At 45.7% G+C, this 25,548-nt stretch overlaps 2 long non-coding RNA genes across 7 annotated transcripts; both read right to left on the bottom strand.

The window, feature by feature from the left end:
* Positions 1-1,967: 1,967 nt before the first annotated feature.
* LOC124679119 lies at positions 1,968-9,915 on the bottom strand. 6 transcript variants are annotated; one of them, XR_006994819.1, is made up of 11 exons: positions 9,513-9,915; positions 8,644-8,979; positions 7,828-7,936; positions 7,207-7,257; positions 6,859-7,084; positions 5,855-6,055; positions 4,971-5,115; positions 4,614-4,662; positions 3,799-3,964; positions 3,232-3,446; positions 2,737-3,072 (listed from the first exon to the last, which is right to left on the bottom strand). It is a non-coding gene; the product is annotated as an uncharacterized LOC124679119 (long non-coding RNA). The 6 variants fall into 6 exon arrangements; XR_006994816.1 differs by having other exon boundaries at positions 7,676-8,979; positions 9,513-9,914; XR_006994818.1 differs by having other exon boundaries at positions 5,855-6,092; positions 7,828-8,979; positions 9,513-9,914.
* A 604-nt stretch (positions 9,916-10,519) lies between these two features.
* Positions 10,520-13,177, bottom strand: LOC124669768. Its single transcript, XR_006992319.1, has 5 exons — positions 13,091-13,177; positions 11,683-11,837; positions 11,455-11,592; positions 11,159-11,368; positions 10,520-10,702 (listed from the first exon to the last, which is right to left on the bottom strand). It is a non-coding gene; the product is annotated as an uncharacterized LOC124669768 (long non-coding RNA).
* Between the last annotated feature and the right edge of the window lie 12,371 nt (positions 13,178-25,548).

Here is a 25,548-nt window from a genome sequence, read left to right as displayed (position 1 = left end):
GCTCTCTCGACAAGGGTGGGGACGTACGTGTAGAGGAGCTTCTTCGCGCCTACCCGGCCATGGTCATGGCTCTCTCCTCTCCTCTCCTCGCCGACGCTAAAGTCAAGTAGATATGTGTGCTTTCATCTAAAAAAAAAGATGCGTGTGATTTTCCAAAGGAGAAGTAAAAAAGCTGACCCATCCAAGGTAGAGTTGGAGCACGACGCCCACGCACCGCCGCCTGTTGGCAGGATATCTTGTCGACAGCGAGGATGTACGTGTAGCTGAGCTTCTTCTTGCCGGCCATGGCCATGGCTATCTACTCTCCTCTCCTGGCGCAACGTCGCCTGTTGGCAGGAGATCATGTCGACGGCAAGGACGTACGTGTTGTCCTCGCTTCTTCTCGCTGGCCATGGCCATGGCTATCTCCTCTCCTCTCCTCGCCGACGCCAAAGTCCAAAGTCACAAGTCACACACGATACCGCACGCGGTGTATGACAATGGACTTATATTTATAGAGGAGGAAGGCTTGTTTGAATTTTCATTGAGGGACAATGTTGAGCGGGAAGGAGTTTTCAGTTCTTCTCTTCTTTGTTGTTGGTTCATAGATTGATGCAGGAAGAAGACACTTGGAGTAATGAATTACTGACGTGAGCTATCTAGGGAAACCAAACAAACGCTCCCCGTAAATTGGGCATTCATTAATTATGCGAGGGCACAGAATCTGAGCATATCATGGAAGAAATTGCTGGTGCGGATGGGCTGAATTCATATCCTTAATTAACGGACTGGATTCCTATCTATGTATTTTTTGTGTGTCTTCAAGGTCTTATCCCTACCTATCCTTTGTCGGTTCGGCTGATATTACCAAGTCCAAAAATGATGTACTCAGTATATAAGGGTATGTACAATGCTAAACGCTTGCATGGGCGCTTAAGACTAAAAAAAAATGATTAATTACCTAGAATCACCGTAAGAGCTTGTGCCTCCAACGCTGGTTGCAACTTGCGGGCGCTTAGGCGATCTGTTAGCACCCGGCTTCCCAACGCGAGACGCAAGGACCCGTAAGAAAACAGAACAGCGCTCTGAAAATATTTGCTGTTGAGATCGCTAGCAAAGCAGATATATGTAGCGCCCAACTCTTCTAAAATCACGCGTGGGAAACGAAGCGTCGACGGCAGAAAATGCGGCGACGCTAACAGAAATCCCTGTATCGACCGGGAATTAGGCATAACGGCAAGGAATCCTATCCTAGCGCCCACTCTAAACGCCCGCGTTGTACATGCCCTAATACACATGTTCTGGGCAGACTTGAAACCCCTTCTTATGGATTAGTTTGCAAATTATTGTTGAAATATGCCGCCTAGGAATTTCATCAATCACAATAGTTGTCGGATTCTTCCACGATCGGTTAAGCTTCTCAAGATGATGAATGGCCTCGCAAAACATGCGCTGGAGCTGTTAAGTATGCCTAGAATTGGGAACATTGAATCACACAATTGGGGTTACCAAATCAGAGCACCCTATCTATGGGGTTGCAATCTCGGATTAATAGGATGGGATTTTTCAACAGTTTTTCATGGAGCCTAGTAGAAAGAAGGTTTTTTTTTTTTTGCAAACCGCTAGCCCCCACCATGGTCAACTGGGCTCCAAGCTTGCGTAAGGTGACTTGCAGAACTGACCGTGCTGTGGACGGGGCTGCGAGAGGAGGAACAAATACAGATTAGGTCTACCTAGCAGGTGAGTTGCAAGTCTAGTGACTTGTATTAAAACCACCTTGACTTAAGTATTCCTGGGATTAACAACACATCGGTAATTCATCATGGAAGGAGCTCGATTGATGGCAAAAGTGTCTAAAATTTCAACATGCCCTTGCCTCTTTTGTGGATATCTACATCATGTAGCAAACAATGAACTACTACTAAATGTATACAACACAACTCTTCAAGTATATATATATATATGATAATTTAACTACTGAGGGCAAGTCAAAGTCAATAATAAAGACATAATAATGGATACAATAACTGCTGATTTGGATGACACGATTCCACTACAAGGTCAGGGCCGGCAACCGCTAGGTCAGGTCACGACAGATCTGAGGCGAGCCACACCGCCGGAGCTAGTCGGCGATAGCACGCAGAGCCGCACTTGGATGGGCCGTGTAGGGATCCAATGACAACTTCTTTAGAAGACTCTTTGGAGAATACTGCTGCCCAATTTTTATGAATGTGGATGAACATCCAGCACTGGAGAGGCACAACATACAAAATGATTCTATAAGACAAAATATCAAGGCCAGCAAGAAACTGGAAGCAACTGCATGTTCGAATCTCCTTTTGTTGGCAGATTAATTTCTATCACAAATAACTTCCATACGAGTAGTACCTACTATTTCCAATGCACATCAAGTACTGGCTTTATGTACACCACATGCTTACATAAATTTGTCGCAGATGACGAAAATCAAGAGCCTCAAGTACCAGCAACCAATCATAACATGATTTAAACCACATATCATGCAACAACGTCATTGCAAGGGTTGTATGTGTGCCTTCTAACACAGTATATGTTTTACTCTCTCCGATCCATATTAGTTGTCGCTAATTTGGTACGAAGTGGATTGGAGGGACTATTATAAAATCTATCTTCTTCATAGTGTCTTCTGAATAAGAATCTAGTTTCAACACCTATTAAGTAAGAAATCAGCTTCTAGAGCCTGACCACACAAGGTGCAATAGTACCAACTATGCATCAGTAGCATTGGGTCAAATCCCAAGAAATGATTTATATTATAACTACCACAAAGTTTCCTTAATGAAGAAAAGGTAGATGAGAAAATTATTAGAGTACATTCTGGAAACTCAAACACACGTATGCATTCTACTATTACGTCATTATAGATTGAGTGCTTAATCATGGCAGCGCAATCTGCAATCATGATGGAACATAAGTCCCCCTGGTGTTCCTAGCAGAAGTAATATATCTTGCTGTGCACATGGAGTCTTCTGACTGGAAACTGCTACAGATTGCTCGTGAAGAACATAATGATGGCATGTGGAGTGTTTGTGTGGACCAATGCAAGACTCGGACCTGAAAGACAGTGATGTTTGTATTAGGTAAGGTGACTGTAGTTATGGATTAACACATCTGAATGTATGATCGATCTACTATGTGATACAGAGAAATAATCAGCTGATCACACACGAATCAACACTTGAAATAGACATAGAAAGGGAAGGATTTACTCACATGAGACTGGTTGTGGCCGATATCGGTCTCTGGGCACCGAGAGGTCTCGTCCCGCTAGCAAGCGAGACCACCGCCGGTCAAGCAGGTTGCAACCAGTGAAGGGCAGGGAAACCGTGCCTGCAGCAGCAGCTCGGGGATGCGGTCAGAGGAGAGAGCAGCAGCAGCAGCCCAAGCAGGTGACCAGCAGTAGGAGCCTGAGCATGTCTCCTCCTTTTCTGAATGGGCACAAGCATGATCAATTATACATATGCACAGTCATGCCATTAATGAAATAGCAAAAAAAAAAAAAATTTTGAAGCCATCATGGTAAATATAAGTATTTTCACTAGTGTGAGCTATTGAACAATGAACAAGATATTATTTTTATTACTGGGACTACGTTTGTGGAAAACCAGAAATACTTCAATTTTACAGGAATATATACAACTACAACCTCATGTGTAAGAGGGGCATTCCAACATGCGGGATTGTCATCGTCAACACAAGACGCACATACACACGGCCAAGCCTTGAGGGACATGAACCAGAAAACCCCAGAGGGGGTTAGAAGACAGAAGAAGCATGTACCGTTTGGTTGTAGCAGAAGCAAAACACCACTACCACCATGGTTGTGTTGCGGTGAGCCCACCACCATCAGGCTCACACTGCAACGAGATCAATCAACACAATAACAAAGGCTTGATCTTGCATTCCACGTCTGTACCATATTGTTCAATTAAACAGAGGCCGAACCCTGCATTTCATAGATGGTGAATAAGTAAGAAGCTACATCTCCATGAGTATAGTGTTTGAAAAATACTCTAGCACGAAGAAGAAAACTGATCAGCATATGTAGAAAATCCTCAAACACCAACACCTAGATGGGCATACTGTTGACAATTCTTAAACAGAAACTTCACCAGACATATATAGCCATACTGGACCAACAAAATTTATTTTTGGAGGAAGCTAAAATCTTATAAGTCTAACATGTTAAGCACAAATTATTGCATCAATGGGAATATACAGATGAACCTATTCAACAATTTGAGTTCACGGTTCTGAATCAACAAGCACATGCTTCGCTGACAATACAATTAATCATACACTGCTCAATCACTTGTCCCTCGAGGCAAACATGGACATACTACTAGCATCTAATGATGGCTGGAACATGCTGTTCCAGCAGAACTTGGGGAGCACGCAGATTGTTGTTTAGATTAAATCAAATGAATGGCAAGAGACTTTCTTTACTCCATGCACACGGCAACCACTAAATATGAACAATAAAGCATACATCAATACCAAGTATACCATCAGATCAACTTTTTTTCCAAGGTGATATGGTGATACAGTGAACTATCAACAATAGAAATGCAGTATAAAACTTCGTCCAATATTACCTAGACTGCACCCAAATCTTCTTTTGGCTATCTCATTGACTCCACCAATCTATATAAAAATGCAAAAAATGGTTTCAGTCAAACCAGTGAATAATAAACTAAGAATGTATATTTGCAAGAAACAAATGGGGGAATTAATTAGGGTTTAGAAACACCAGCACTATTGCTCTAGGCAGCTGCAATCTACATGTGCAAATTCTGTTTAGACAAGTATCCTCTATTGTTGTGCCTGATGAGTACATAAACACTTGCTTAAAGACACAAAATTTCTAGCAGTTGAATTCTTATTCTTCCCTGTATATTTTCTTGCATTTCGAAAGAAGATAATGCATATCCGTAGCAACAATAACAAAGGACCTGTGTTGGAGGGAGTAGATTATCTCGACGTCATTTAACTTGCGCTCAAGGTCATCCATAGCCAAGCAGCAAGACGTTGGCAGCGACCACTCTGACGACATCATAAAGAGCAGAACATGTGTACCATGGAGCAACCAAGGGTTCGCTGTAGAAAAAAATCATTACGTACAGATCATCACGATAAAATAATTTCTATAAGCATGACATTCTGAATTCTTGACATGCAGATTAACAAGTATCACTCTTTCAGGCTAGTTGAACTACAATTGCGTAAGTTCTTCTAGATCCAAAGAGACGAATTTTTTTCAGCAAAACTTATCCAGGAGAACAAGAATTCTGAAGTGGCTCATATCAACTACAGATAAAAAGCATCTAATATCAACTAGGTCTGAGATTGCAAAATAAAAGAGAACCGTCCATCTGAGGCTCAATACATTGTTATATTTGATGTTGTACAACTTAAAATGAATGGACATGTTCAGGTAATTTGCTCCCTAGTTGCTACACTAAATAGCTCTTGTTTCCCATCGCATCTCAATAAGAGGATTTACTAACACAAACAACCTCTGCCGTGTCCATGTCAAGAAAATGAACTTGCGGTACTAGCTAGTCTCAGTGTCAAAGTAGACAAGTAGAGCAAAGCTTGGTCTAGCTAGTCAAAGATGAAACTGTTTTAAGTGCTCAATTCAAATATGACATAAATATAAATAGACAAGTTATAGTAAACTTTAATCTTCGAATACAATTTCCAGGAATGCGCTTCACCACAGCATGCTAAGCATGCTCATCCTCATCGGTCACCCCCCTCGAATCACTTCTTGAGCTCACAACAACAAACATGCACATGCAATCGGTAGTTATAGTCAAGAGAAAAGAGAGTTTACCTGCCAGTAGCACACATGTCACGAGTTCTACTTGCACCAAGGAGAAGGTGAGATCCAAGAAGTTAGGGGGAAGCTCATAGACGAAGACAAGACGAGGGGCGCCACCCTTCAACTCAGCCCTTGTCACCCCCATCGCCTTGGCTGAGTCGAATGACCAAGGAAGAGCCTCGAACACATGTACCAGAGCTCCGATCTTGTCGTCTAAATAATCAACATGTCAAAGATGATAAGAGGATTGCTGAAAATTGACAAGTCAAACTATTATCAGCTGAGTCAAGACAATGCGACAACTATGCTTCTTTCCTTTTTAGTTCCATAAAACAAGGGCATGGTTATACCAGCTACCATGCACTGTAGGAAACAAAAATTAAATGGCAAGATATCTATATCCATTAAGGATACAAAAACACTTCAAATCTAGCTTGGATATCCGACATATAGCTTTGACAGTCATAATCATTTCAGAACAACCAAAGATGGTTACCAACACATATATCGAATGAGAATGTAATAAAAATGCAAACTAGGGAATCAGACAACAAATACATTATCACTGATATCTTACTTCAACGTCATACATCAACATAACATGTAGCCTGGATGCTCGGACCAGCTAGGACGCGACCAGATCTACACAATACTAAGATAGTATGACAAAACAAATGTCAAGAAAGAAATAGAAAGGAAAGTACCAATCAGACTGAACCAAAATAGCGCCTACTTAGCTCAACACAAATCTGATGATCTTGACAGTTTAAGATACATCTAAAATTGTCATGAGCATTTTAGACGAATGCAACTGAATTTTGCAGAAGAAATTTTGGCCAAAATTCGCTGAATTTCAAACACAATTCAACCATATTCCAAAGAAATTCAACAGACAGTCTATTTGTACCATCTCAACTTGGACGTATTCAAATAAATTTTAGAAATATATGAATCCTAATAATAGATCAAGAATGCATCTTGGACGGAAATGAGAGCAAATAACTTCGAAAACATACCTATTATCGACGAAGACAGGCAGAAGCATCCTTGGGTTGGTTTCACGCCTCCCAACCCTTGGCGCGGGCAATAGGAAGGCTTGAGCAGGAGGGCGGCGGCTCTGGCCGCTATCCTGGCATTTATCATTCTGGCATCGAGCTATTTGCCGCGGTCACCACCGTTGGCGAGTTGCGGAGCTCCTCCTGCTCAATCTCTCTCCCAGAGGATGCTCAAGACAACATTGCTCTACAAGTTTTCATGATATAATCAATCACACAAGCTACCCACTGACTAGTCATATGGAAGTGCAATGTACCTAAGGAAACACAAGCACATCATTTAGACTACAAGTGGCAGATTGATCTTACTCTGAATCCCATAGCTCCAACGAGCCCTGCTGCTCCAATCGATGACAAGACCTGGCAACATACCATGTAAGTGCAAAACTCTAATATATTCACAAATGGGGAAAATGTAAACATTTATCTCGATGGAACAAAACAAACAAAGAAATGCAAGAAAGGCACAACCCTTTCCCCAACCTGGTCTGTAACAAGTGTTAGTTTCTTGATACGACGCAAGCCAATATGATGCGACATGGTAACAGAGAAATAGCACTAACCTACCACCTGAACATGGGTGAACTAAATTTCCTTAATCTGATAGAAAAACAGTGGTGGTTTTCATACAGTGATACGGTGCGTTCAGGTAATTTAACAAAATTAAAAGGTTATGTGCCTTATAGATAAAGCAAGCATAAGAAAACTAGAAATGTAGATAAGAGTCACTACGAAACTTTGCCCCTAAATTTCCAAGCTCTGATCTTTGCATCAGTACCTAGCAGCCGTGAGAAACTAAAGCAGAAGAATCTCATATACAAGGAGAGCATGTCGCACATGATTTCATCGCATCAGACAAGCGCAAACTTGGGGCCTTCACAATTAGAGTAGCATTTGGTGAGATTAGACACATCAAGAGCTAGCACAAACCAAGAACATGAAGAGAAGCTTCCAGAGGTCGCAGGCCCCGCAGGTACTATATCTGGCCTTGTAGCTCGTAGCAGAGGCGGCGTTCAGGCAACCGGCGTTCATCCCGGCCCTTCCCCAGCAGGAATGTCCAAGTTTGAGAATCATGTGAGTAAGCATGGACATCAACTTATACAAAGCTACATAGCATCCAAACTTAAAGAACACCCTTATATTGTCAAAAGGGATTTCATTTTACTCATAACACAAGAATATCAATAATCAGTTGTTATTACTTTACTTTTAAGTCTAAACCAAGGAAAATACTCCTAGTCAAACCATCAAAAGGACTAACTATACCAGGACAATATGCCAATTAATTATGTAGAAAAAGAGCATGAGCAAATAAGTGTGCATTTGCAAGTTGAAACCATTATCAGGAATTATATATATAGATATAGGAAATATAAGTGCAAAATAAGAGATTGTAGTGTAAACCATGATTGAGCTGAATCAATTTAAATGCAACCAATGTTGACACGTTAATAAGTAGCAGCTGCCATGTAGTAGAAACAAGAGCTTCAGTTAATATGTTGAGAAGATAGCTTTTGTTTCATGGGACATAGCCGTAGTCATACAATGTACCGAGATAAACTTAACTGCTCAAGAAATAGAGCTAAATCAGCCACTTCTTGATATTTTGTTGATCAAATGAATCGCCAAAATGTAGGTAACCTCGAGTTTGATTATTTTAGGAAAAAGCTGAATCCATTATCATGATATGAGAGCAATGGTTAATGATTAATCAGGAAAAGCAAGCAATTTGTACAAAGGAATCACCTAGATACACGATTTATGACTGGAGAATGATGATAGCAAGTAGGCTAGAGGACAAGGTAGAACTGGACGACCTCTCATCGAGAATGACCAGGTCTTCCCCCTTATCCCCTTCCACGTCATCATTGGGGTCCACACCCTCCTCCAGCCCACTCTTTGGTCCAGACGGCACGGACAGTGAGAGAACATAGTAGTTGCTAATGGAGGTACGGGCCATCAACCTCTTTGTCCAAGCAGCGGGGAGGCCCGAGCAATAGCACACATATCATGGCGGCGTCGCTGGTCATTGGCAAAAGCTGCCATGTGGTCACCACCTGTCGGCGCATCTCCTCTCTTTGCCTGCCACAATAAACCGCCCGTTGATCATGTAGAAAAAGACTAAAAGATTTGCATGAGAGCAAATAAGATTTACTTTTGAAAGCTGAAACCGTTATTACGAGTTACATGAATAGAGATAGTAAATGTAACTGCAAAAAAACGAACTAAATACATTGGAATGCAACCAATGATACTTGACAAGATTGTAAGTAGCAAATACCATGTTAGTAAGTAGAAACAAAAACTTCAGTTAATAACTTAAGAAGGTAGCTTTTTAATTTCATGAGACACATCCTTGGTCATACAAAAGTACTGAGATGCAATTGAATGCTCAAGAAATAGAGCTAAATCAGCCACAGCTGGATTTTTTGTTAATCAAACGCCAAATGTAGGTACTCCCAGAAATTGATTCCAAAGCATCTCACCAAAAGTAGCTATATGTGTATGTTTTGAATTGGATCTTGTAATTAAGAGAAGGGCGATCTAACTAGCATACCACATCCCAGACAGAAAACACTTGAAATCATCGACAAAATTGCCGGGCGCCTACCAACCTGGAAAGCCGGTCTCATGAGCAAACCCGGGCGTCTGGCAATGGTGAAATCTGTCCTTTGCGCCATCCCCATCCACCAATTGCTTGCATACGCCCCACCAAAGAAAGCCCTTAAGATGGCCGAGAAGATTAAATGCGGGTTTCTCTGGGCTGGTCGCGCCGCCGCCAACGGAGGACAGTCACGTTAACTGGAAGCGTGTCTGTCGCCCCATCTCCCTCGGTAGCCTTGGTGTCCAGGACATCGAGCGCGCCGGCCTCGCGCTCAGACTGCGCTGGCTATGGCTCTCCCGCACTGACGACAGTCGGGCATGGAGTGGCCTCGACATGCAGTTCTCTGCTGACGAGCATGCACTCTTCTTCGCCTCGACCACCATGCGCATTGGGAGTGGCCAGCGGGCGCTTTTCTGGGAGGACAGGTGGATCCGGGGCAGGGCTATCAAAGAGCTCATGCCGCAATTGTACAATTTTGCAGAGCATGATGAACCAATGTTTGTGGATGTACTATATTAAAACGCGGTGAATCAATGAACCAATGCCGAGGTTTGAGCGTGGTATCCAAACAATTTTGCAGGAAAAAAACCAACATTTTACAGGTCGGCATCATGGAGGACGTCTCTGTTGAGCTGGGGCTGGACGAGCTCCTCCTCGAGGATGTCCAGGTCGGCGTCATGGAGGACGTCTCTGTCGAGTTGGGGTTGAGCGAGCTCCTCCTCGAGGATGTCCAGGTTATCCCCCTCCTCCCATTCTTCCATCGAAGGAGGCCGTCCCCGCACCTGCTGCCATCGGAGAAGACCATACGAGATGGGGAAAAAGCAGGAGGAGGGATGGCCTGACATGCAACCACCCGCGGCGCCCAGACACACTCGCCGACGATGCTGTAAGCCCGGAGACGGGTGGCCGGCGTTGCAACATGGGCGCCAGCGTCCGTGAGGGCCACGGCCTGCTGGCTGGCCACATCTGCTGCAGGTGATCGCCGAGCAGCCCCACCCCAGCCGTTGCCATGGACGTCAAAGGCCTCGGCTTGAACTCTGGCTAGGGCTGGAGGTGGTGTTGCGGACTGGCTGTTCCTCGGCGTGGAATAGAGAGGGGTGCTCGGCCGGCTCGTTCGTGGTCGTGGTGTGCTGGGTGGGGAGATTGGAGGGGAATGCGTTGGGGAGAGGAGGAGGCAGCTGCAGCCTCGACCGTGGTGTGCTGCGACAAGGTATAGTAGTACCAACTATGCATCAGTAGCATAGACTCAAATCCCAAGCAACAATTTATATTATCACTAGAATAGAGTTTTCTTAACAAAGGAAAGGCAGATGAGCAAATTATTAGAGCACATTCTGGCACCATAAACACATGTGTGCATTCTACTTTTATGTCGTTACAGATTAAGTGCTTATCATGACAATCTGTAGTCATGTTGGATCTAGTCCAAAGCACAGATCAATAAGAACAGCACAAGATATCCTTGACATTTGAAGTTTTGAACAACATTTTCCCTCAAATTAGCAGAAGCGATCATGCTGAAATCTTGACTAAGGAAATAAGCTAGAGACACTAAAAATCTAATCTTTCCTTGCAGGAGTCTCTTTTGTCCACTCTAGCAAACATACACGGCACGGTCCAGGAAAAATAGGGAGGCATGAAGAGACGAAGAGATACCTTCCGAGGGGGCATTGTGATATAGGAGATGTCCAGGTTGAAGAAGGCAGGGGCAGTAGCTTGTACTGGATGCCGGCAGCACCAACAGCAGCTCCCGTGGTCATCAGCAGGAGCTCCGGTTGACACCACCACCACCACGACACCTGAGGGCACCCCCCACCGGAACACCAACGGAGGGCACCAACGCCACCACTGGAACAACAACATGAGCTGAGCAAAATGAAATCAAAGAGAGCATTCACACGCAAATCCAAGCCAAGCAGCTCAAGGAGAGAGATAGAAAGAAAGGTGCTTACTTTCGGACACGCGGAGGCATTTGGAGCATCAGCTCTACTGCAGGTCAGATCAGCAGCATGCCTGGGGAGACAGTGAGCTGGCAAGGGCGAGCACAAGGACAAATTAATTACTTCAGGTATGGGTCTTTTCTTCTTTACCTGAAAATCACAAACACAATTCCACTACTTAGTATATTAAGAAAAAATGGAACAGCGCTGCATAAGCAACCGGGTCAAGGCATAACAGACCAGAGGCAAGCCGCGCCACCCGAGCCAGTTGGTGATAGACTATGCGAGCTGCGGAGCCGCACGAGGATGGGCCATGTAGGGCTCCAATAACCACTTCTTTACAAGACACCTTCTTTACCAAATGTTGCTGCCTGGATGAATTTCCACCACTAAGGCTGCACAGCATACAAAACAATGCTATAAGACAAAATAGCAAGGCTACAAAGAAAGTAGAACCAACAACATGTTAGAGTCTCTTATGCTTGTGACCACAAACATGAATAAAAACAATTTATGTTGATGGATTTCTAATCATGAATAACTTCAACATGACTAGTACATACTATCTCTTATTCACATCAAGCTCTGGCTTTATGTATCACCACCAGCTTCAATATATTTTTCCCAGATGATGAAAATCAAGAGGCTCGGGTACCAGCAACCAAATGTAATAGAATTTAAGCCACACATGTGTAGCTGCATTATTGCAAGGGTTGGACCTGTGCCTTGTAACATAGTAACACACAAGGTACAGTAGAGCAAGACCACACAAGGTACAGTACTACCAGCTATGCATCCGTAGCATAGACTCAAATCCCAAGCACTGATTTATATTATGACTAGCACAAAGTTTCCTTAATAAAGCAAAGGCAGAAGGGCAAATTATTAGAGCATATTCTAGCAACTCAAGCACATGTGTGCATTCTACTCTTATATCGCTACAGATTAAGTGCTTATCATGGCATTGCAATTTGCAATCATGATGGATCTAGTCCAGAGCACGAACCAATAAGGACATCACAAGATATCACTGACATTTGAACAATATTTTCCCTCAAATTAGCGGAAGCGCCAATGCTAAAATCTTGACTATAGAAATTATCTAGATACACTAAAAATCTAATCTTTCTGTGGAGGAGTCACTGGACTAATATCAAGCACAGCAAGATCCTTAGTGGCTGCTGTACCAGAATCAGGACATACCAAATCAGGTCCAACTTCCTATCTTAGTGACTTCAGCGCTACTATATAAAAATGGTGAATCAATACATCAACACCCAGATTTGATCATTATATGATGATGAAATACAATCCAAACCAATATTTAATGCATCAAGTGTTTTCCAAAACAAAATTGCATCAAACCAAACATAATTCATGATTTTGTAATTAAAATGAGAGATAGCAGGGAGATCACACATAGAACAAGTGTATAATTAAACAGACCTATAAAGCGATTCTATCATGATCCGATGGAACCACCTCACTATGAAGACATGAGGACGTGATCAACTACAGCAAACAGAGCATGTCGAACCAATGTTTGTGGATGATGTACTAGTATTTAAAAACATGGTGAATCATCAATGAACCAATACCGAGGTTTGAGCGTGATAGCCACACAATTTTGCAGGAAAAAAAAAACAACCTTTTGCAGCGCGGCGTCATGGAGGACGTCTCCGTCGTGCTGGGGCTGGGCGAGTTCCTAGTCGATACCATCGGAGGAGGCTGTGCCCGCAGCTGCTGCCACCCATCCAAGATGGAGAAAATGGAGGAGGAGGAGGAGGAGGAGGGACAGCGGGAGATGCAGACACCAGGGGCACTCGGACGCGCTCGCCGGCGGTGATGCGGGCCCGAGATGGGCGACCGGCGCTACAACGTGGACGCCTGCGTCCGCGAGGGCCGCAGCCTGCTGGCTTGCTACGTCTGCTGCAGGTGGCCGCCGAGCCGCCCGACCCCCACCGGCTAGCTATTCCTCGCTGTGGCACTAGAGAAGAGGGGAGGGGAGATGGGGGGAGCTGGGCCGGCGGGGATCCTCCTCCGTGGTCGTAGTGTGGTGGGTAGGGAGATTGGAGGGGAATGCATGCGTTGGGGAGAGGAGGAGGCGGCGGCGGCGGCGGCGGAGTGAATGCGGTGGGCGCGTCTTCGCTTCGGGAGGCTCGAGGCATTGGACGACAATTCCAATCGAGTTTCACGGGTTGTATGTTTTCTTTGTTGACTCTAGAGAGATTGAGAGGCAAAACTTCCATCGGTAATGAGGTGAAATTTCATTGGCTGGCTCGACTCGACACCTTTTATGGCGCTGGATTTAATCACGCCCACGCGTGCGTGCGTGCATACGGAATACACATGCAGTGGATTGTTACATGTACAGCTTGTACGTGTTCTACAAAAAAAAAAATCGTAGTATGCACAAGGCGCCGGGAAGACCACACGAAGAACCAAGGTAAATATGCATACACCAAGTACAGGAACATAGTGGAGCATCTCTAGTGCGATTGCAAGGCATTTAGTGTACAAACAATTGGTGTATCCATATAAACACGCTAAATTTTCGTCCAAAGTGGTGACTTTGTTTGACTTTTCTATTTGTTAATAACAAAATATGACAAAAGAACAACATCAACTCAAAAAAGGGTCCATGCAAGAGGAGGATAGTTCTCGCCCCTTACTTGCGTGTTTCCAGACGAAACCCTAATCCGTGGGCTCTCCCACATCTACTAGCCCTAACTTTTCATTGAAACTCGTTGTTTCATGTGACTTTACTATTTCCTTATGTTAGAATAGATTGGATGAACATGAACATCCAAAAAAAGAGTCTAGGTTCAAACAAGAGTTTCCTCTCGATGGCCTCCAGGTGGGATCTTGCATCATAACTTGAGAATCTTCCTATGCGATATAGTTTTGTTTGTAAAGAAAAGTGCCACTTTAGAGTTGAGAACTAGATTTTACTCATGCAAGAGGAGGAGAGTTTCTGACCCTTCGTCGCATTATTACATGCAAAACCCTGATATGTGGGCACTCCGACATCTCCCCCTAGCTTTTCATTGAATTGAAAAGTGGTTATTTCATGTCACTTTACTACCACACTATAGTTATCGAAGTGAAATCTTGCATTATACGTCTGAAATCTTCCTACGCGATAATCTTGTTTGTGAATCAAGTGTCACTTTATAGTCGAGTACTTGAATTTTATACAATACCCTTATATACCAATATAAGGATCTCATGCGAGAGGAGGAGAGTTATCGACTCTTCCTCACACGATTAAAGGCGAAACCTTGATATGTGGGCTCTACAACTCATGTCGACCCCCCCCCCCCCCCCACCCCTACGATTTCATGTGAACATATGCAGGTCCCATCCTTCACATTGTTCCGCATTCCGAGGCTCGGCAATGCACATTCCATGGCTTAACCGGCACTATCATCGAGTTGTCTCGTCCATCATCACATTCATGTTCTATTCTAGGATTTTTATGTAGAGCGGGGAGCCTCAAGGTCAATACATGCTTGACCGTCGATTGATAGTTGGAACAAGTTGCAGCGGAAAAAAAAGGAGCAAAGCAAAGCTTCCAACTTAGCCATGTCACGCAACAAGACAACTAGTCTAGTAGAACCAAGGAATCAATCACATGCACGATGCTTGCTAGACAAAGTAGTACCAACCCATGCAATATATACTAGTAGTACTTGACATTGCTCTTCATGAAAATCATCGAATTTAGGCGGTGGAGATTAGCAAAACCAAAATGATCACAAGGCGGGTTCGGCGGCGGGTTGAATAGGTGAGCCTTAATTGTTTCCTTCATATCTCGGGAGATTTCACGTTGCGTATCTACTTAGGTTGCGTATCTACTTAGGTGTGCATTGTTTATGTGCATCATGTACACGGGACCAGACATGCATGTGACTCGTTCGGCTAAGAGCCTAGACGGTGCATGCAACTATCGATGTGCCGGAGGTACATAATACCAAATAGAGAAAAACATGGGTTGGGTGTACATAGCCAAATTCGACCCAACGTTTTCGTTTATGCTGAGTTGCGCACCCAACCATGGGCCGGAGAATTGGAGATCATCGGGTAGAGTTGATTTATGAGTAAAATACATAGTTTAAAGTGAACCCTCGTTTTCGTCTCCATTCAACAGACACGGCTATATGCGAAATATGGTCACCGAAGACACGAGCTTGCGTTGTACACGGCCACACGCGCTCATATATGTTTGATGTGGCAGTACCAAATAGAGAAAATTGGTTAACCAAAATATTAGCTTCTTAGAAAAGCTTATATTTCAGAGTGGAGGTAATAATTTATACTATATAAAGGGGGCGAATTGTTTTTGTAGCACGTTTTTGATAGTACGCGAGAGCTTTGGGAGTATTAGCTCGTGGGCGAGGAAGGCAAAGCAAGTTTGAAAATGGATGTATGTAGTGAAAAGAAAGGAAGTCGTGTAGCAAGTTTCGGGACCGGAGAGAATAAAAATGTAGCTAACAGAGCAGTGCAATCCAATGCGGCCTGTATGTTGGAGATACTCTTAGTGTGGCAAAGTAGGTAGGTTATTGGTAACTTGATATGTTTGGTTGATATTAATTGGCTCAAAATGAAGGCAAAGCAAGTTTGAAAATGGATGAACATAGCGAAAAGAAGAGAGGCTAGCTCGTGTAGCCAAGTTTCGTCCCCGGAGAGAATAAAAATCAAGATAAGGGAGCAGTACGCAATCCATGGCGAATATACTGACAGTATATATGCGTACGTGGGGTGTTTTAGGAGACATATGTACTCGTATGTAGTGGAGTCGATGGATGGTTGGTTGTTTGGGGAAAATATATAGCATGGACCGATCGCTGTGGATGGACGCGGAGTTTCGGTCGCGCGCGGGCGCGCGTGTAGTAGAAGAGAAAAAAAAAAGAATTAAAAAGTCAAGTCAAGGCGAGGCAGAGTTTCGGACTTTGAGTGGGTGGTCAAGTTGATAAGTGGGCGCGCGTGAGAGCACACGTGAAGCCAGCCCAGCAGGCGGAGGAGAAAAAAGAAAAAAAGAAGAAAAGAAGAAAAGAAGAAAAGACCTACTGTACCTCAATGTCGCGCGCGCCGCAGTGGTTGTAGCGCAGCCAAGGAAAGACGCGTCGCGGGAAGGAATTAACGGCAACGCGAATTACCTTGCGTCGCCAGCTGTCCCACCGCTGATTTACGGAAAGTGAATTACTCCATCGGTAACGTGACGAGATTGGGATCTCGTTCGAGGAGCAAGCCACCGCGAGGGCCGACGACTGGAACACTTCGGCTTACCACGACGCCCAGCTGGAGATGAAGAGCTTCAGCACCACGCTCTTCAAGGACGTCTGGTCGGCGCTCCTCTGCCGTCGCCACTGCGCCGGATTCCACGTGCCGCTGCGCCGCCTCCGCGTCGCCTTCAACAGCTGCCCCGGCTGGAACACGCGCCACGTCGACCAGTGGCTCTCCTACGTGATGCGCCACTGCAGAAAAGAGCTCCACCTCGACTTGTGTTTCCGCCTCGGCCCAACCTGTGCACAACGCACCCAAGACGAGTGGCGGACGCTAACGGACTGGTCTTGGTATGAACTTCCAAGAGGCCTCTACTCCTGCACCTCCATGCGCTCGCTATGCCTCAGCTACTGCGGGCTGAATCTTCCCGCGGCCATCAACCTGCCCTTCCTCGAGACGCTCCGCCTCACCGGCGTCGACCATGGAGACTCTGGGACAGGCATCCAGCGGCTCATCGCAAGCTGCCCCTGCCTGGTCGACCTCACGCTAGAAGCCAACAACAAGATCCAGAAGGTCTCCATTCTCGACAAACGCCTCCGCAGGTTCACACTCTGGTGCTGCCACGGCATGAAGCGTGTCAACATCGACGCCTCCGAGCTCATGTCACTCGACTACCGCGGAACGGTGCCCCCGGGGTCGCTCCTCTCTCTGCACGGCACACCGGAGAAGATCATCCCCTTGTGCACCGTCGAGATCTGCAAGCTCGACTATTGCATGATGGCGCAGCACGACACGATCAAGATCAACACCTTTTTCGAGGAAATTTCCAACACCAAACGCCTGCATCTCCACCATGAGCGTATCCCATACAGATACAACTTCACAGGGTTCCCTTTGTTTCCCCACCTCACGCAGCTGGCCCTCCAGGGGGGCATTCAGAGCCCCGACGGGCTGCGGGGGATCCTGGAGCAGACGCCAAACCTCCAGCTTCTCTGGCTACTGATGGAGTTCCCCGTCGATCCCTATGGAAAGCCCGAGCCTCCCGACGAGGCCACCTTCTCGGTCCCGTGCTTGCAGCACCGAGTCAGGGAGATCAACATGATTCATTACCAGGGTGACGAGCTGCAGAGTACGGTTGCCAGGCTCTTGTTGCGCAATGCGCTTGTTCTTGAAAGGTTGTGCGTCGTCTTCCAGAAGGGATCACTCCAGGTGCAGGCTGGAAGGAAGAAAGAGATCGAGAGATGGGTCGTGGCCGCTGATGCACAACAGTTCTTCCTCTGATTGGGTTTAGTTATCGCCCCTGAAGCAATCTCACAACATTTTTCTAAAGCAACATACATGAGAATAATTTTTCTGTAAGATGATTACGGTACCTAGCTATGTCTATGTGTTGTTGTGCCTAATAAAAACATGTGTTTTGATTCATGAAGCACTCTCAGAATTTGTCTTAAAGAAATAGAGAGTATTTGTTGCTGCAAGATTTTTTTGCATATTCTTACTACGCAGCGGCCGAGCTTGACACGAAACTTTTGGGCGGGCCAGAAATATTTTTCGCGAGAAAACAACAAGAAGCAGTGAGTTTGGAGCAAGGGTTTTTTCTCGTTCTCGAAAAAATACCAGTGGGTACCTGTATTACCGGTTACCGGAAATCTCGGTAATACCGGACTAAATACCACCCCAGATTCTTCCAACAAAATTTAAAACTTGTGCAAAATTACTTAAATTTGAGAAAATTATAAAAATACCGGTAAATATTGGCCGATATATTTTTATACTAGTGCGTACCGGGAAACCCGGTTGAGTTTTATGCACGGGATCTAGCGTGGGTGTCATAGGTGCCACTGTACTGTGACAAATGTACAATTTTGTAATTTAGTATTCCCTCCATTAAAAAAAGTAAGACCTTTTAACTTTTTTTGTAAATGTATGCATCTAGATATGCTTCATTGTGTAGGTTCGCTCATTTCAACATGTATGAGATACAAGGAACCCATAGAGAAAAAAGTAACAAAACAAAAGAATTTTAAATATCCACCGGTGATCAAGGTGCGATGCTGTGCAGGTAACAACTGACGGTGCTTAGCTATGATAGCTTGTAGGTCTCCTAATGTGTAAATCACTTTTAGCATATAGTGTACTTCTACCATCTTTCCCCTTCTTTTAGTTTTTGTTCTGTTAGTAGTTTCATTTTACGGGTAGAGCCCTATTCTTTTCCACTGTATTTTTTTGACATCTGGAAACAGAATATAAGAATAAAGTTAGGAAAAGATACTGGAAAATATTGATTCTCCCTCGTGTGCAACATGTGTTTCCAGATTTTGTAGTTGTACTTTCTCTTTCACCTCAACCTACTATCCCAACTCAATTGTACTGACATCTCAATCGTACCAATTTACATGTGAGCGTTGGATTGCAGTTTTTTTTTTTTTTTTGCGGAAGAAGCGTTGGATTGCAGTTTACTCTAAAATAACACTTGGGTGGTTACGTTATGATGGTTTGAATGTCGGAATTCTGGCCTTATATATGATGGTTTGAATGTCGGAATTCTGGCCTTATATATGATGGTTTGAATGTCGGAATTCTGGATTCTGCTTCTTACATTTCCAACTCCTAGTTTAAAATCTTTGGATTTTGGGATACGTATCATTTTTGGCTCCCCCTAGCTCAGGCTCATCACCTAAACAAGAACTTGTCTAAAGCATTCTCTTGCTGCTGCTAGAACGCAAAGGCCATAATGTGCTCACAGTCTTTTTTTCCCTGTCACCAAAACTGTATGCTGCAATCTGAATGCTACTCTCTAACTTTGTTCAATTCTGTTTTAAAATTAGTTTGCTATACTGCAGCCTGAATGCTAATCTTCAGCTTTAGTTTGGTTAATGATCAAGAAGATGCACCTATTAGCTACACTAGGCTTTAATTTGAACCAAATTACCAGTGCAATCACACTAGGCCTTGGAAATAAAATGTCAATATCCTTATCTGGTGCTTTGTTTAAGTCTATCAGTGTTTATTTTATCCTAGAGTTGTCTGCCTTTTGCCGTTGTGTTATTTGGTTTTATTTTCTTCAAAACTAGATGATACCCCGCACCTTGTTGCGGGCACATCTAAAATAATAAAGTGATAATAATTGGTTTAGTTACCCATGATCAACTAATGGAATACTCATCTCGAATGTCAAGAATGATAATCTACTTGACATTGTCAACTAAGTACAATATATAAAGGGCTGCAAGAAAACACCAGATTATGGAGATGTATCGAGAACATGCACTACGGGAACCCGCCGACGTGCCGACGGCCAGAATCTGTGCCGACGGTCGCCGTCGGCACAGCCTCACTCGCCGTCAGCCCAGCAAAGTGGCCGTCGGCACAGCCTGGCCGTCGGCACAGAACCCCCAGAGCCGACGGCCGCCGTCGGCACACTTTAGCCGTCGGCACAAACCCAGTCTGTGCCGACGGCACGTAACCTAGCCGTCGGCACATAGACATATGGTGGGGCCACAGACAGCCACCGACAACGGCGTCAGCAGGTGGCAAACGGCGTGATGTGGGCCGACGGCCAGGCCGTCGGCACAGCTTCCCCGCCAATTTTTCCTTCTTCCCGCCCTTTTTTCCGCCATTCTTTTCGTGCCATTTCCTATGTAGGCCGACGGCCAGGCCGTCGGCACAGCTTCCCGCCAATTTTTCCTCCAACATTCTCGCCATTTTTCCCCGCTCCTTCCCTCCCGCCCTTTTTTCCCACCATTCTTCTCGCGCCCATTTTCTCCCTCCAAGTTTTCCCGCCGTTTCAGCCGTCGTCGTCCTATATATAGCCATGTCTTCTCCACTAACATCACCAGCAACATTTCTCTCCTCATCAACTCTCTCATCCAAAAAACACCACAGAATCCTCTGAGCTCAGCTGCCGTCGAGATGGCTCCTCGTCGCCGTAGAAACACGGGCTTCATCGGCGTTCGCCAGCGGGCTGCGGGCCATTTCGCGTCTGAAATCACCGCCGGTGGTGTGCGTGTATGGCTCGGCACCTTCTACACGAAGGAGGCTGCTGCCGCGCATACGACGTTGCGGCTTGGAGGTTTGGCCGGCCGCGCCACGAATTGAACTTCCCGGAGGTCAGGTCTCTGGCGGAAGCCCAGAGTCTCTCTTCTGAGCCGCTACTTCGCTCACAGAGTGAAGCGCGGCGGTACAGGTCTGGCCAGCGGCGGATTCATACCACCGAGGCGGACGAGCAGTTCATGGCACAGTGGCGCAGAGACCATCCCGGAGACGTCGAAGCAGAGCGCGCATTCTGGAAGAGCAAGCAGACGTACAGGAGAGAGAGGAGGGCGGGAAAGCGGCAGAGGAAGGCCGCGGTTGAAGCAGAGTATGCCAAAGGAGAGGCGTCGACATGGGGGGAGGATGATGAACGGTGGTCGTGGAACCTCACAACTACCGCTTCAGAGGACACCCCCAGCGAGGACGAAGATTTCGACTTCTCTGATTAATATGTGTGTGTGTCGAGTCCGTGTGTCTAGCGGGTCATGCGTCGACCCAGTGTTAAGTTCTTTGTTCGTGTGTGGGTGTAGTTCTTTAAATGTTTTGGTTTGTGTGTGGGTCTAGTTCTTTAAGTGTTTTGGTTCCTGTGTGGGTGTAGTTCTTTAAGTGTTTTGGTTCCTGTGTGTGGGTGTAGTTCTTTAAGTGTTTCGGTTCGTGCTTGGGTCTAGTTTTTTAAGTGCTTTAATTGTATCGTGTGTGGGTCTCAAGTTCTTAAGTGTATCAATATTGTGTGTCGTCAGAAATCGAGCATCGGAGGGTGGAAATGGTCCCAAAACTCAGGCAAATTATAGACTGTAGGGGTAAAATCCAGGATCTGTATGTGCAAACTCCTGGTACGGCTAAAACGGAGCCTATTTTATGGTAAAGTAAGCCCAACCTATGGTTTCCCATGTACATATGTCCTAAACAAACTAAAGCAAATAAAAAAATCCATTGTTACACCGTCACACGGAGAAAGCTATAGGGGTAGATCTGCGGGGTCCCCGCCCTAGGGTTTCCGAAGATACAGATCACCGGAGCGTCGGAACCGCTTAAAAACTTGCATATGTACCTAGCATATGTGCACAAGTGTGATGTAGGGTTTGGCTAACCTTGCATATACCCGGCGTTGACGATTTTCGCAGACATGGGCCAGCACTTGGTGAAAATCCAGGATCTGTATGTGGAAACTCCTGGTACGGCTAAAAGGGAGCCTATTTTATTGTAAAGTAAGCCCAACCTATGGTTTCACATGTAAATATGTCCTAAACAAACCAAAGCAAATAAAAAAATCCATTGTTACACCGTCACACGGAGAAAGCTATAGGGGTAGATCTGCGGGGTCCCCGCCCTAGGGTTTCCGAAGATACAGATCACCGGAGCGTCGGAACCGCTTAAAAACTTGCATATGTCCCTAGCATATGTGCACAAGTGTGATGTAGGGTTTGGCTAACCTTGCATGTACCCGGCGTTGACGATTCTCGCAGACATGGGCCAGCACTTGGTGAAAATCCAGGATCTGTATGTGGAAACTCCTGTTACGGCTAAAAGGGAGCCTATTTTATGGTAAAGTAAGCCCAACCTATGGTTTCCCATGTACATATGTCCTAAACAAACCAAAGCAAATAGAAAAATCCATTGTTACACCGTCACACGGAGAAAGCTATAGGGGTAGATCTGCGGGGTCCCCGCCCTAGGGTTTCCGAAGATACAGATCAGCGGAGCGTCGGAACCGCTTAAAAACTTGCATATGTCCCTAGCATATGTGCACAAGTGTGATGTAGGGTTTGGCTAACCTTGAATGTACCCGGCGTTGACGATTTTCGCAGACATGGGCCAGCACTTGGTGAAAATCCAGGATCTGTATGTGGAAACTCCTGGTACGGCTAAAAGGGAGCCTATTTTATGGTAAAGTAAGCCCAACCTATGGTTTCCCATGTACATATGTCCTAAACAAACCAAAGCAAATAAAAAAATCCATTGTTACACCGTCACACGGAGAAAGCTATAGGGGTAGATCTGCAGGGTCCCCGCCCTAGGGTTTCCGAAGATACGGATCGGCGGAGCGTCGGAACCGCTTAAAAACTTGCATATGTCCCTAGCATATGTGCACAAGTGTGATGTAGGGTTTGGCTAACCTTGCATGTACCCGGCGTTGACGATTTTCGCGAGACATGTGCCAGCACTTGGTGAAAATCCAGGATCTGTATGTGGAAACTCCTGGTACGGCTAAAAGGGAGCCTATTTTATGGTAAAGTAAGCCCAACCTATAGTTTCCCATGTACATATGTCCTAAACAAATCAAAGCAAATAAAAAAAATCCATTGTTACACCGTCACACGGAGAAAGCTATAGGGGTAGATCTGCGGGGTCCCCGCCCTAGGGTTTCCGAAGATACGGATCGTCGGAGCGTCGGAACCGCTTAAAAACTTGCATATGTCCCTAGCATATGTGCACAAGTGTGATGTAGGGTTTGGCTAACCTTGCATGTACCGGGCGTTGACGATTTTCGCAGACATGGGCCAGCACTTGGTGAAAATCCAGGATCTGTATGTGGAAACTCCTGGTACGGCTAAAAGGGAGCCTATTTTATGATAAAGTAAGCCCAACCTATGGTTTCCAATGTACATATGTCCTAAACAAACCAAAGCAAATAAAAAAATCCATTGTTACACCGTCACACGGAGAAAGCTATAGGGGTAGATCTGCGGGGTCCCCGCCCTAGGGTTTCCGAAGATACAGATCAGCGGAGCGTCGGAACCGCTTAAAAACTTGCATATGTCCCTAGTATATGTGCACAAGTGTGATGTAGGGTTTGGCTAACCTTGCATGTACCCGGCGTTGAAGATTTTCGCAGACATGGGCCAGCACTTGGTGAAAATCCAGGATCTGTATGTGCAAACTCCCGGTACGGCTAAAAGGGAGCCTATTTTATGGTAAAGTAAGCCCAACCTATGGTTTTCCATGTACATATGTCCTAAACAAACCAAAGCAAATAAAAAAATCCATTGTTACACCGTCACACGGAGAAAGCTATAGGGGTAGATCTGCGGGGTCCCCGCCCTAGGGTTCCGAAGATACATATCGGCGGAGCGTCGGAACCGCTTAAAAACTTGCATATGTCCCTAGCATATGTGCACAAGTGTGATGTAGGGTTTGGCTAACCTTGCATGTACCCGCGTTGACGATTTTCGCGAGACATGGGCCGGCACTTGGTGAAAATCCGGGATCCGTATGTGCAAACTCCTGGTACGGCTAAAAGGGAGCCTATTTTATGGTAAAGTAAGCCCAACCTATGGTTTCCCATGTACATATGTCCTAAACAAACCAAAGCAAATAAAAAAATCCATTGTTACACCGTCACACGGAGAAAGCTATAGGGGTAGATCTGCGCCCGGTACGGCCATACCGCATGTCCCGGCGGCCCCGTTTTGCACAGTTGGTGAAGTAAACGAAGTCATAAAATCGCGCGGAGCCGCGTGGCGTCATTTTATGTGTCCTAGCAACCACTGCAAAATACGGAACTGGGATACGGCAATTATCTTGAAAAACCCTTCACGAACAGGGCTATCACGTCCGGAGTTCTATGGCTTTTAGGGGAAATGAGTAGGAAACGGCCCGTTTCACCACATAGTTTGTCGGAACGAGCCCATATTTGGCACGTGCGTGGGCCCTAGGATGGGAAGCAAGGCCCCGGTCGCGGATTTCCAATCCGAACCACGGGCGAGGGTTTTTCCATTTTCGGGGTGCCGGAAGGGCTTTTTTTGTGAAGCAGCTACATGGTGCGCATTTCGGTATTGCGCGGGACCTCCGCGCAGCGGTAGGATACCTCCTACGCACCACCTATCACATGCCATATGCGCGCGGTAGCCATCTGGGAATCCCTCCCGCTTCCTGCGGTGTCCCGCCGAATCCGCTGGAAACTGACCGGATTTGAACTGGGGCGACACTTTCCTTCGCTCAATAAATGGAGGGAAAAATGTTTTTAGGTCTATGACGCGTCATTTTATGTGCTAAATGTTTTCCGTTTCGCGCGTTGGCGGACGGGTGCAACCGCGCGCCCGTACGGTCATACCGCATGTCCCGGCGGCCCCGTTTTGCACGGTTGGCGAAGTAAACGAAGTCATAAAATCGCGCGGAGCCGCGTGGCGTCATTTTATGTGTCCTAGCAACCACCGCAAAAGACGGAACTGGGATACGGCAATTATCTTGAAAAACCCTTCACGAACAGGGCTATCACGTCCGGAGTTCTATGGCTTTTAGGGGAAATGAGTAGGAAACGGCCCGTTTCACCACATAGTTTGTCGGAAGGAGCCCATATTTGGCACGTGCGTGGGCCCTAGGATGGGAAGCAAGGCCCCGGTCGCGTATTTCCAATCCGAACCACGGGCGAGGGTTTTTCCATTTTCGGGGTGCTGGAAGGGCTTTTTTTTGTGAATCAGCTACATGGTGCGCATTTCAGTATTGCGCGGGACCTCCACGCAGCGGTAGGATACCTCCTACGCACCACCTATCACATGCCATATGCGCGCGGTAGCCATCCGGGAATCCCTCCCGCTTCTCGCGGTGTCCCGCCGAATCCGCTGGAAGCCGACCGGATTTGAGCCGGGCGACACTTTCCTTCGCTCAATAAATGGAGGGAAAAATGTTTTTAGGTCTATGACGCGTCATTTTATGTGCTAAATGTTTTCCGTTTCGCGCGTTGGCGGATTTTAGGTCTATGACGCGTCATTTTATGTAAGCAAATGTTTTCCTGCTTTCATGCTATGTGACGGGAAAACCGCGCGCCCGCACGGCCATACCGCATGTCCCCGCGGCCCCGTTGCACAAGCATAAGTAAACGAAGTCATAAAATCGCGCGAGCCGCGT

Source organism: Lolium rigidum, chromosome 7 (genome assembly GCF_022539505.1).
Source record: "Lolium rigidum isolate FL_2022 chromosome 7, APGP_CSIRO_Lrig_0.1, whole genome shotgun sequence".
Taxonomy (NCBI): Eukaryota; Viridiplantae; Streptophyta; class Magnoliopsida; order Poales; family Poaceae; genus Lolium; species Lolium rigidum.
The sequence above is the reverse complement of the archived record's forward strand: the minus strand, read 5'-3'. Positions and strand labels throughout refer to the sequence as shown.